Source organism: Callospermophilus lateralis, unplaced genomic scaffold (genome assembly GCF_048772815.1).
Source record: "Callospermophilus lateralis isolate mCalLat2 unplaced genomic scaffold, mCalLat2.hap1 Scaffold_52, whole genome shotgun sequence".
NCBI lineage: Eukaryota > Metazoa > Chordata > Mammalia > Rodentia > Sciuridae > Callospermophilus > Callospermophilus lateralis.
Genome location: NW_027514454.1, coordinates 6,822,329 through 6,832,353, shown reverse-complemented (window position 1 = coordinate 6,832,353; position 10,025 = coordinate 6,822,329). Strand labels below are relative to the sequence as shown.

Below are 10,025 nucleotides of genomic sequence, written 5' to 3'. Positions count from 1 at the left end.
ATAAAACTTTATTAATAAGAAAAGGTGAGAAAGGAGTTTCATTTACAGACTCCTGTAGCAGAGTGTAAGAACCTAGAAGCCATCAGGGCTGGCTTTACATCTTTCAGGGGTTGACAGGGGCTCCATCCCGTTTCCTCCAGAAAAGGCAAAAATGAATTCTGTCATGGCATTAGTTTTGTTTTATTGTGTCCTGTGCTCTGGTGTTTTGATGCTGTGGTGAAGTGATGCAGTACTGGGCTTGAACCCAGGGGCACTGACCACTGTTATATCCACACCCCTTTTTACTTTTTATTTTGAGACGGAGTCTTGCTATGTTGCCTGGGCTGACCTCAAATTTGTGATCCTCCCACTTCAGCTTCCCCAGTCACTGGGATTACATGTGTGCCCACTGCACCTGGCTGCTTCTTCCCTCTTTCTGTGTGTGTATCTCTAATGTTTCCATTTTTTTTCTTCTGTCATCTTGCACTCAAGCCATGAAAGTGTCCAGACTCTTTCATGTTTATAATTCTCCTCCTCTTTCTTTCTCTTCTTCTTCTTCATCCCTCCCTCCTCCTCCTCTTTTTCTTCCTTTGTTCTGGATATTGAACCCAGGGGTGCTTAACCACTGAGCAACACCACCAGCCTATTTTATATTTTATTCAAAGACAGGGTCTCAAGAAGTTGCTTAGGGTCTTGCTAAATGTTAAGGCTGACTTTGAACTTAGATCTTCCTGCCTCAGCCTCCTGAGCTTCTGGGACTACAGATTACATTTAGCTTCACATACATTCTTGCTAACTACTTTCCAGGTCCCTCATCAGTTCTGGGGTAAGAAGTGATGTGCAGTAATGAAAAGATCACTTGTCTGGGTGGGTCATTGGGCAGAACAAGCCAACAGTCTGCTGCGTATCTTTGGGAAAATTACCTAAGCTCTCCAAGCCACCCTTTCCTTATCTAATAAATGAGCGAGTTAACTAACTGGCCCCTGAAATACCTTCCACCTGTGAGCTTGTGATTTTAGCAAGCTACAGCATCAACTCTGTGCAACTGTCTGGGGCCATTAATTAAGATGTCACTCACAGACCTTAAGGAAACTGGCAGGAGGCAAAGAAATCTGCTACGTGATCTGTAACTAGCAACCTTCCTAAGGCCTTCACAGCTGAGGGGCAGAGGGTGCCTGTGAACTCAGAGGATGTGAGACCCAGCACATGAAGGGGAGACGAGAAAGACAATCCATGGAAACCAATTTACATTCTAGGCTCTCATTGTACAGCCTCAAAATACACACAAATATTGACTTAGTTGGAAACAAGATCCCAGGGAGCTACTATTGGAAAGTGGGACACCTTCTCCATCAGATCCTCTCATGTGGGGCTTTTATGGCCATGCAAAGGATACCCTTCAAAGCCCTTCAGATAAATATATGAATAGGTTTGAAGAAAATATGCCCTTGAGGAGCTAATAAAATAAACTACCAGATACCAGCATGTGTCAAAGGAAAGCAGTCTCCTCTGAGCAGGGGTGAGGGAGGCCAGGGAAGGTAGGAGAATGAGGTTGTCTGGTGTAGAGGCTGGCACTGGTTGGCTTATGATGAGCAGGGGCCTGGAGTTCTGTCCCTACTGTCTAGACACAGTCTTGAGGGTGAGGAGGGAATGGAGGAGCCCACATTCTGGCCTCCAGAAGAGCTTTTATTGCCTGACTCTGCTAAAGTTGTCTCACTTGTAGTCTAAATAATTAACTTATCCATCCCTAAAGGGGCATTCAGAGAAAAACAAATCCCACCCCTGCCCTCAAGTTCAGGTTTCCATGACACCCAGGGCAGGCCAGGAGCCTGGGAAGCCATCCCAAGCTGCAAACGTGGCCTGATTTCAGAGGTTCACTGGGGTTCGTGACCTTCTGAAAAAGACCAAGAGTTGCTTTTTGTATTTGAGCTAAAGTTTTTTGCAATTTTGAAAGTTTTTTTTAAAACCAAATGACACAAACAACAAAAACAAAGAATGTGCAACAGAGACTTCTGTGGTCTGCAAAGCCTAAGATATTTACTCTCCAACTCTTTCCAGGAATAGTATATCAACCTTTACTCCCTCCTCCAGGTCCTTTCACAGCCCTGAAGGAGGCAAGAATGGCTTTGATCAGCTCCCTGATAACCCCACCCAGGAGCCCACTGTATGCAGAGATTATGGTTGTCACAGCACTGATATTTACAGTCCAGCAAGAAGCTGGCACCATTGTTCACCCCATTAACAAAAAAAGAAAGAAAAAGAAAAAATACACTAGGGTGGGGTGAGGGAGACATCAGTCTTGATTCTACTGTATAAAGAGGTAGGCAGAGAGGGAAGAACTGAAACTAGTCCCAAAACATCTTATTTGCCTTCTTGAGGATCAGAAAGTGGCAACATCCCAGTTGGTTTCTGATGACACCCTACCCCTAATGCCCTGTTGATCCCCACCGTCACAGAGGCTCCACCCAAGATATCTTATGGTGCCAGCTGACCCTCAGCCCTAGACGAAGGCTCCAGCCTACCACCTCACCAGGTGACTTTGAAGGAACAGGACTTTGGCCAGCCATTCACTCCTCCCAGACTTTCTCCTAGACCCAGAACCTCTGAGAACATCACAGGCTAAAGACCATAAAAGACATGGGTCAGAGCAGGCAATGGGGATGTGGGGATGCCCCACTGCAAGTGGGCTGAGTGTCCTCTGTGTTATCATGGAGTCTATTTGGAATTTGGGGGACTTAGGGCAGAATGGAGACAAAGTGACTCTACATCCTGGTGTGTGAAGATTCTGGGTTATTGCAGATAGGAGAACAGAAAACTTGGTCAAAGTGTCTATCATGTTCCAAGTAAAATGTTGCTACTGTCCAGCCAATGCTTTACAGGGTCAGGTGTAATAAGGAATGTCTATGTTGGAATTCCAATGTCAACACTAGTGAAAGGCTACAGTCTTAGAGATTCGAAAGACCAGGCTGTGAGCTCATGGGATAATCATCTCAATCTCAGCACTCTGGGGCTCAGTTTCTCTCTCTCTCTCTCTCTCTCTCTCTCTCTCTCTCTCTCTCTCTCTCTCTCTCTCTCTAATGCTGGGGATCAAACCCAGACCTCACATATGCTAGGCAAGTACTCTACCATTGAGTTACACCCACAGCTCTTTTTATTTTGAGATAGGGTCTTGCTAAATTTCCCAGGCTGTCCTCAAACTTGTGATCCTTCTGCCTCAGTCCCAGAGTTGCTGGGATTATAGGTATGCACCACCACATCCAGCTTTCTTATCTGTTACAATAAGCAAATGAACAGAAAGGTGAGGGGCTTGGATGAGGCTGATTCTAAGGACCTGCGCATTCCATACCCAACAAACAGCTCAAATATGCCATGACTGCACAGATGCTTTGCTGGAAAAGTTGTCACAATCATTGCTTTCCTTTCTTAAATCAATCCAATCCCATCCAAATGTGAGATCACTGGCCTGGCATAAGGGTGAAAGCTTTCCTTCAACTTGTTAGCAGTTTACCAGGGAATCAGGATGCATGGAAAGGTGATGAGTGTGAATTCTTATCTTTGTGTCTTGTGATCAGGGAGTAGCCAAAGAGCTTCAAAAATTTCATCCCCAAACTCCTACCATGCCCACAGCAGGTGGTTCAGAAGTCATGGTGCCATAGACTCTCAATGACCCAAAGTATCTGACTTCAATTCCTCAGCCTGACTGGATATTCCTTAAGGGCAGGAATTGTGTCTTGACCTTCTTTGTCTCTAGCAGAGCACAGTTTTCTAGATATGTGGTTGGAGATCCTTCCATATCTGCTTAGCGACTTGATTAAAATCAAGAGTGGTAATGCTGAATTTGACATGGAGCATGAGTCCAGGTGACTGAATCTCTTAAATTTGCTGGGTGATGACTGGATGCCATTCTTCAGTCCAAGGCTCAATCAAGTATCTCCTGTTCAGGCTGTGATCCCTAAGAGCTATGCGTGACCTAGACAACAAATAATAGAGGAAGGTAAGATGGATCCATTCCAGTGTGCCAGAGACTCTCCAGGATATGCAGGTCACAGTGCTGCTGGCCCCTGGCTCCTGAAGCAGGCCAGGCTGGGAAAGTTAGCCCAGGTGGACCATGCAAACATAAATCAGGCACACTTTACCCACTATTTGATTCCAGGTCACTGTACAAATTGCCAAGCACAGTGTAGGCTTTATGGGCTACAAACCTAAACATATAATGTGTTGACAAATGTCACAAGCTCTGTGGTGGGTCTCATTCTCATCTAGGCTTAGGTATATTCAGAATGGCTGTCTCCTTTCTCTGCCTACAGATAACATGCTCTATATCTAGTCAAACTCCCTGCTCCATTTGTTCTGTGCTCTGGGAAAATGGTTGCTTTCTTCAAAACTATTGATGCTGCCTTTCCTTCTCTTCTTGTTTGTTTGCCTGTTTGATGTGTGTGGTGATGGGCACGGAATGTAGAAGGCAGTGCCTTGGCTTGCCCCGCAGTGTCACTAATCTGTACAAATGGTGATGACAAAGAGATGCAACTAATTAACTATGACACACATGGAATTGCTAACAACTTTGATAAAATTTTAATTACCCTTTGTTTCATGGGACAGGCAACAAACCATGAAAATAATAATCCTCTTGGGTGCTGTCACAGCATACAGAGCAATTTGACTAGAGGAAGGGAAGTATGAACTGTAAGGAGTTTAGAATTGTGAGAAAGGGGAAACAGTCCATGGAGAAGTGATGGGCAGAGTGGCTGCTATACCTGGAATTCAGGTAGGAGGAGAGACTCCTCCCTGAATTACCTAGATAGCTTCCCCAATTCCCCACTTTGTTTGTATAGACTTGATGTTTTCCAGAAGCAAACTCTCTGTAGGCAAAGAAGAGAAATCAAGGCATATGGACCATCAAAAAATCTGCCAAAAAGACACACCTGGATTTCTGATCCAGAGCCCTAACGCCAGTCCCCAGAGTCTGACTGTACGTGGAAGGACCACCTGGGGACGCAGTGAGTATCTCACTGCTCACAGATACCACCTTGGGTCATGCCATCCTGCATCCCCAGGGCTCCTGTTCCCCCTTGGCTGCCCCAGGTGAAAGGGGAAGAAGAGGAGTAGAATGAGGTGTCCACCTAGATACCTTAGTGGTTTTGACTTTGTGTCCACTGCTGCAGCTCCATCCCAACAGGTCCGGGAGCACCTTACACTCCTCCCCTGGCAGGCAGGGCTCCACCACCTCTGCAGCACGATGGAGGCTGTTGGGGCAAGAGGCAGGAGTGCAGCTCTAAGCTCTCTGTGAGCACAGCCAGCAGTCAAGAGGGGGGGTCTACGAATGAGGCATACATTTCCACACACCCCTGGCATGAAGTTCCATGTTTCCCTTGTCTTCTGCCTACTCTGGGCTCCCCAGAGAGGCAGAACGGTTGAGGTTTGGGGACATACCCCTACCAACTTTAATCCTATAGGTCCCAGCATCTCATCAAAGACATTGAGGGGGAAATGAGGCAGTTGAAGTTGCCTCTGAGGCAACAATGTCATTGGCACAGAGGCACCAATCTTCAGCTTGGTGTGTGTGAGCAACTATGCACCATGTGCAGAGGTCCACAGACCAGGAGGGCACAAGCTGGCATGCATGTGATCATGCTGGGCATGGTTACTTGGATGCCACTTAAGCATGAGAACAGAAGCCAGAGTTGGTAGGTGGGAAAGGGTGATGTGAAGGAACACACGTGTCCAAGTAAAGGCAGGGTTGAGAGTAGAGCATGTGGAAGAGGCTGGGGAGAGAACAGTAGGTGAAGAGCCCACGTCTGAAAGGCTGTGTGTGGCAGATAGCCTAAAGTATGAGGGAACGTGCCTGTCGGTGTGGGCTGGGCAGTGAGGGACAGCACACAACAAGAGCTTTCCTTGTTTATGACACAGAGATAGTCATATCTGCCCTCCTGTCCCCCAGAGGGTGCCCCATCATTTGAGACTCTGATCATGAAAGCCCTGAGATGGGTATGAAATTGGATCCCCAGCAGATGGCAAGGCCCAACCAGACCTCCTTATCTCTCTGCTCAGAGTCCTCCTGACCAGGGCCTAGATTCTCACTCACCTTCCACACAGGAGGGGTTTGCCCGCATAGTACCAGCCACCTGGCCGGAAAAGCAAGAGCATTTTACAGTCTGGGAGTGCTCATCAATACGGTTCCTATTGCAGCAGTGGTGAGAAGCAATCACCTCACAGGTGCCCTGCTTTACAAGGACTGATGGGGCCAGCCACATCAGATCAAGTCCCCAGCCCAGGCCTCCAGCCCTGCTCCCCTCCCACCCACCTGCTGGTCCTTGAGCCCTTTCTACCTGCTAGGGAGAAGGCCTTTCCTTCCTTCCTTTCTTGTTTGTGTGTGTTGGGCAGGAAGTACTAGGGATTGAGCCAAGAAGCCCTCTACCACTGAGCCTCACCCCAGCCCCTTATATTTTATTGGGAAACCAGGTCTCGCTAAGTTGCTAAGGCTGGCTTCAACTTGCTTCAGCCTCAGAAGTCACTGGGATTACAAGTGTGAACCACTACACCTGGCAGGGGGAAGGTTATTTAAGAAATTTCCAGGGCTTTGGTTTTAGCTCACTGATGGACCACATGCCCATCAGCATAAAGTCCTGGGTTTGATCCCCAGCATCACACACAGAAAAATCCAATGGCAGGGGAGAAAGAAGCAGATGAAATCTTCCTGTTCCTCCCCAGTGAAGCCGCACTCATCACCCTTTGGTAGACCCTGGGTCTGAGCAGAAGAAAGCTGAAGTCCCGCACCAGGTCTTGCCCTGACCTCCCTGCTTTCTCAGGGTGAGGACAAGGGCCCCAGGGCTTACAGTGCGTGGGGAGGATCATCCGCTTATATAGGCTTTAGCAATCCCAGAAGGAAAACCCCAGAATTAGGCCAGGAGGCTAGACTTAAGCCCCCACCTGAGGGCCTCTCTCTCTGCAGAACACCTTCTGACCTGGAAGGGACAGAGAACAGTGTGTCTGCCCAGGCATCCTCCTGGTGGGGATAGCAGAAGGGAGCAGTTGCCTGGGTGATAAACAGAGGAGGAGTCAGAACTCTGAAATCTATGGATTTTACTTTGCCTCTGAGATCTGCTCGCTGTGTGGAACAGGGTGGGGTGTTATGCAGTTTTCCAGGTGTGCTGGAAAACCTCCTTCCCAGTCCCTGCCACCTCCCCCTAACCTGTGGCAGTTGGATGCTGTGAGGAAGCAGAGGCCAAGAGGGTCCACAGCCACATCAGGCACAGTGCCAACAGCCAGTGGCCTGCATTCCAGTTTTGCAGGGCCCTTTCACTCATCGTGTGGAGAGAAGGGCACACTTGGCATAGCTCCAGGCAGAAGGGGCTCTCCTAGTGCCCAACCCCAGTCGCTTCTCTGTGCTATGCCATCTGGGAGGCAAGGGTGGGTAAGATGCTCACCTTGTCCCCTGGCAGCTCAAAGCCTGGCACAAAGTCACTGTAGGAAGCAATGGATGCCACAGAGAACAGGGGAGCAAGAAGGGAGAACCTGAGGAGGAAGTGACATTTAAAAGGGGTCTTAGAGCTGGACAATGTGGCACACTTGTAATCCCAGCTGCTTGTAATTCTGAGGCAAGAAGATCCAGAGTTCAGAGCCAGCCTCAGCAAAAAGCAAGGCGCTAAGCAACTCAGTGAGACCCTGTCTCTAAATGAAATACAAAATAGGGCTGGGGATGTGGTTCAGTGTTTGAGTGCCCCTGAGTTCAATCCCTGGTATCCCCCAAAAATTAAAAAAAAAATGGGCTGTGGTGTGAGAGGAACAATCATGCTAACTCCCATTTTTTTTTTTTCAGTTCTTAACCCAGGAATGCTCTTGAATTTTTCATGACTATTCCAAAGAGTAGGATAGTTATTACCTATTTTATAGATGAGCAAACGGAAACTCAAAAAGTCTGGACACAACCCAAACAGCCAGCAGTGAAGGACTGGCTAAATGCATTGAAGAGAAGCTGGGCAGTCTCTTCCAAACAGCTGTGTAAACACAATGGAAAATGCTTTATATAATGATGCATGCAGTGATCTCCAATGATAATCCACAGTTAAGAGGGGGCAGCAACATGTGGGATCATGTGCATAAAATGTATAAAAGAAAGCGATTATTTTTGCTGCTTGAATAGGCATAAACTATATCTGGAGCCACATGTGGTGGTCTGTACCTGTAAATCTCAGCAATTCTGGAGGCTGAGGCAGGATTGCAAGTTGGAGGTCAGACAGGGCAACTTAGTGAGAGCTTGTCTCAGAATACAATAAAAAAGGGCATGCACTTTGGAGGCCAGATAAGTCTGGCTGAAGATTCCTTAAATGGTGTGTCCTGCAGTGTCCTGTTAGTAGGTTCTATACCAGGCTCTGCATGTCATTGATGTAGGATCCATATTTTAATACTGTTCCTAACATTGCATTTAATAGCAAGATGTCTTTGACTTGATATTATTCTTTGTAATTCTAGGAACAAGATTTTAGTTTAGCCATTACTGATATTTTTAAAAAAGGGATATGATTTCTTGCACAGCACTTCAAAAGAGAAACAAGCTTCGGTTCTCAATGCTGACCTTTCTTTTTCAGGTACAAGTTTTCTAGCTCAGACAACTGAGAAAAACTATAGACCATTCTTGAGGAATTGGTTACACATTGTTTTTCTATATTGCAGGCAGATTGGGTTGTGATGGTGGTGTGCAGGCAGATACAGGATCTGATAGCCTGGGATGTTCTCTACTAAAATGTTTCTTTGTATCAGAAAGTTTAGTACAACAAAATAAAGGACAATTTCAGAAATAATAATTAAAAATAAAAAGTGCCAAGGAAGTAGCTGGCAATAGAGTAGCCCTGAGTTCAATCACTAATAACACACACACACACACACACACACACACACACACACACACACACACACAAAACACCAAACCAAACAAAACCAAACATCACCAAACAAAAATGTCAAAAAATTAGCTATGGAAAAAACAGGAATAACATTTTTTTTGCCATTTAGAAGGAAAAGTGGTTGGCTGAGAAAGAAGATGACTTATTTTTCTACCAATTTCTTTTTTACTCCCTATTTATTTTTTCCTTTTTTGTACCAGGGATTGGACCTAGGGATACTTAACCATTGAGCCACATCCCCTGACCCACCATTTATATCTATTGTTTGTTTGTTTTGAGAAAGGGTCTTGCTAAATTGCTTAAGGCCTCGTTAAATTGCTGAGGATGACCTCGAACTTGCATCTTCCTGCCTCAGGGAGTTGCTGGGATAACAGGTGTGCACCACTATACCCGGCTCTTTTTCATTTTATGAGTTTCAAACCTGGGGAATGTAATGGCCATTTAATTTAAACAATATTTAAATTTAAAAATGAAAAGAAAGCTAATGGAAGTCAGATGATTTGCCAAGGTCAGGCAGCATGGGGGTGGCAGGCGCCAGAACCCAGCAATCTTCCCTATGCCCACCTTGCTTCTGAGCCAAACTCTCTTCCCCTTTCCTTATCCTCCTCCATCCTTGGTGGTTCAAACTCCCAAATCTGTTCCAGAGAGAGGGCTAGAAATGGAGGGAATTCCATCTGGGAAGTAGAGGTACACAAAGGCTGAGAGCTGCCCAGCCAGATCGGGCAAAAGCAGTCTCAGGAGGCATCAGAGTCTCAAGCTCAGGGACAGACCCGGGTCACTACCTCTGTTGCTCACCTAGCCCCTTGGGTCACTGTTGACCTCCCTCAAGTGCCAGCACAATTCTGAGAGTATCAGGGATCAAACAAATGCCAGGACCCAGCTGCTCTCTTAGAATAAAATGCCCGATCTCTGCCCACCCCTCACACTTCATATCTTCAACTGTTTCTTAACTTACCTTTTGTTTGGATCTTTTAGATTCAGTCTGCTCATCTGCTGGTCTCAGACTCACTCCACCTGGACAAGTAGGAAAGATTTCAGTGAGCTGTGAGGTCCAGAGGGAGCCCAGGCCCTGGTCTGGTAGGGTAAAGGAAAGCTTGGGAGAAGGCAAGGGGGTGGGCTGGCTGGAGTCCAGTTCTGAAGCTG

At 46.7% G+C, this 10,025-nt stretch overlaps 1 pseudogene; it reads right to left on the bottom strand.

Annotated features, from left to right (window-relative positions):
* Window positions 1–5,014: 5,014 nt before the first annotated feature.
* LOC143390228 (chemokine-like protein TAFA-3) lies at window positions 5,015–7,286 on the bottom strand (annotated as a pseudogene).
* Between the last annotated feature and the right edge of the window lie 2,739 nt (window positions 7,287–10,025).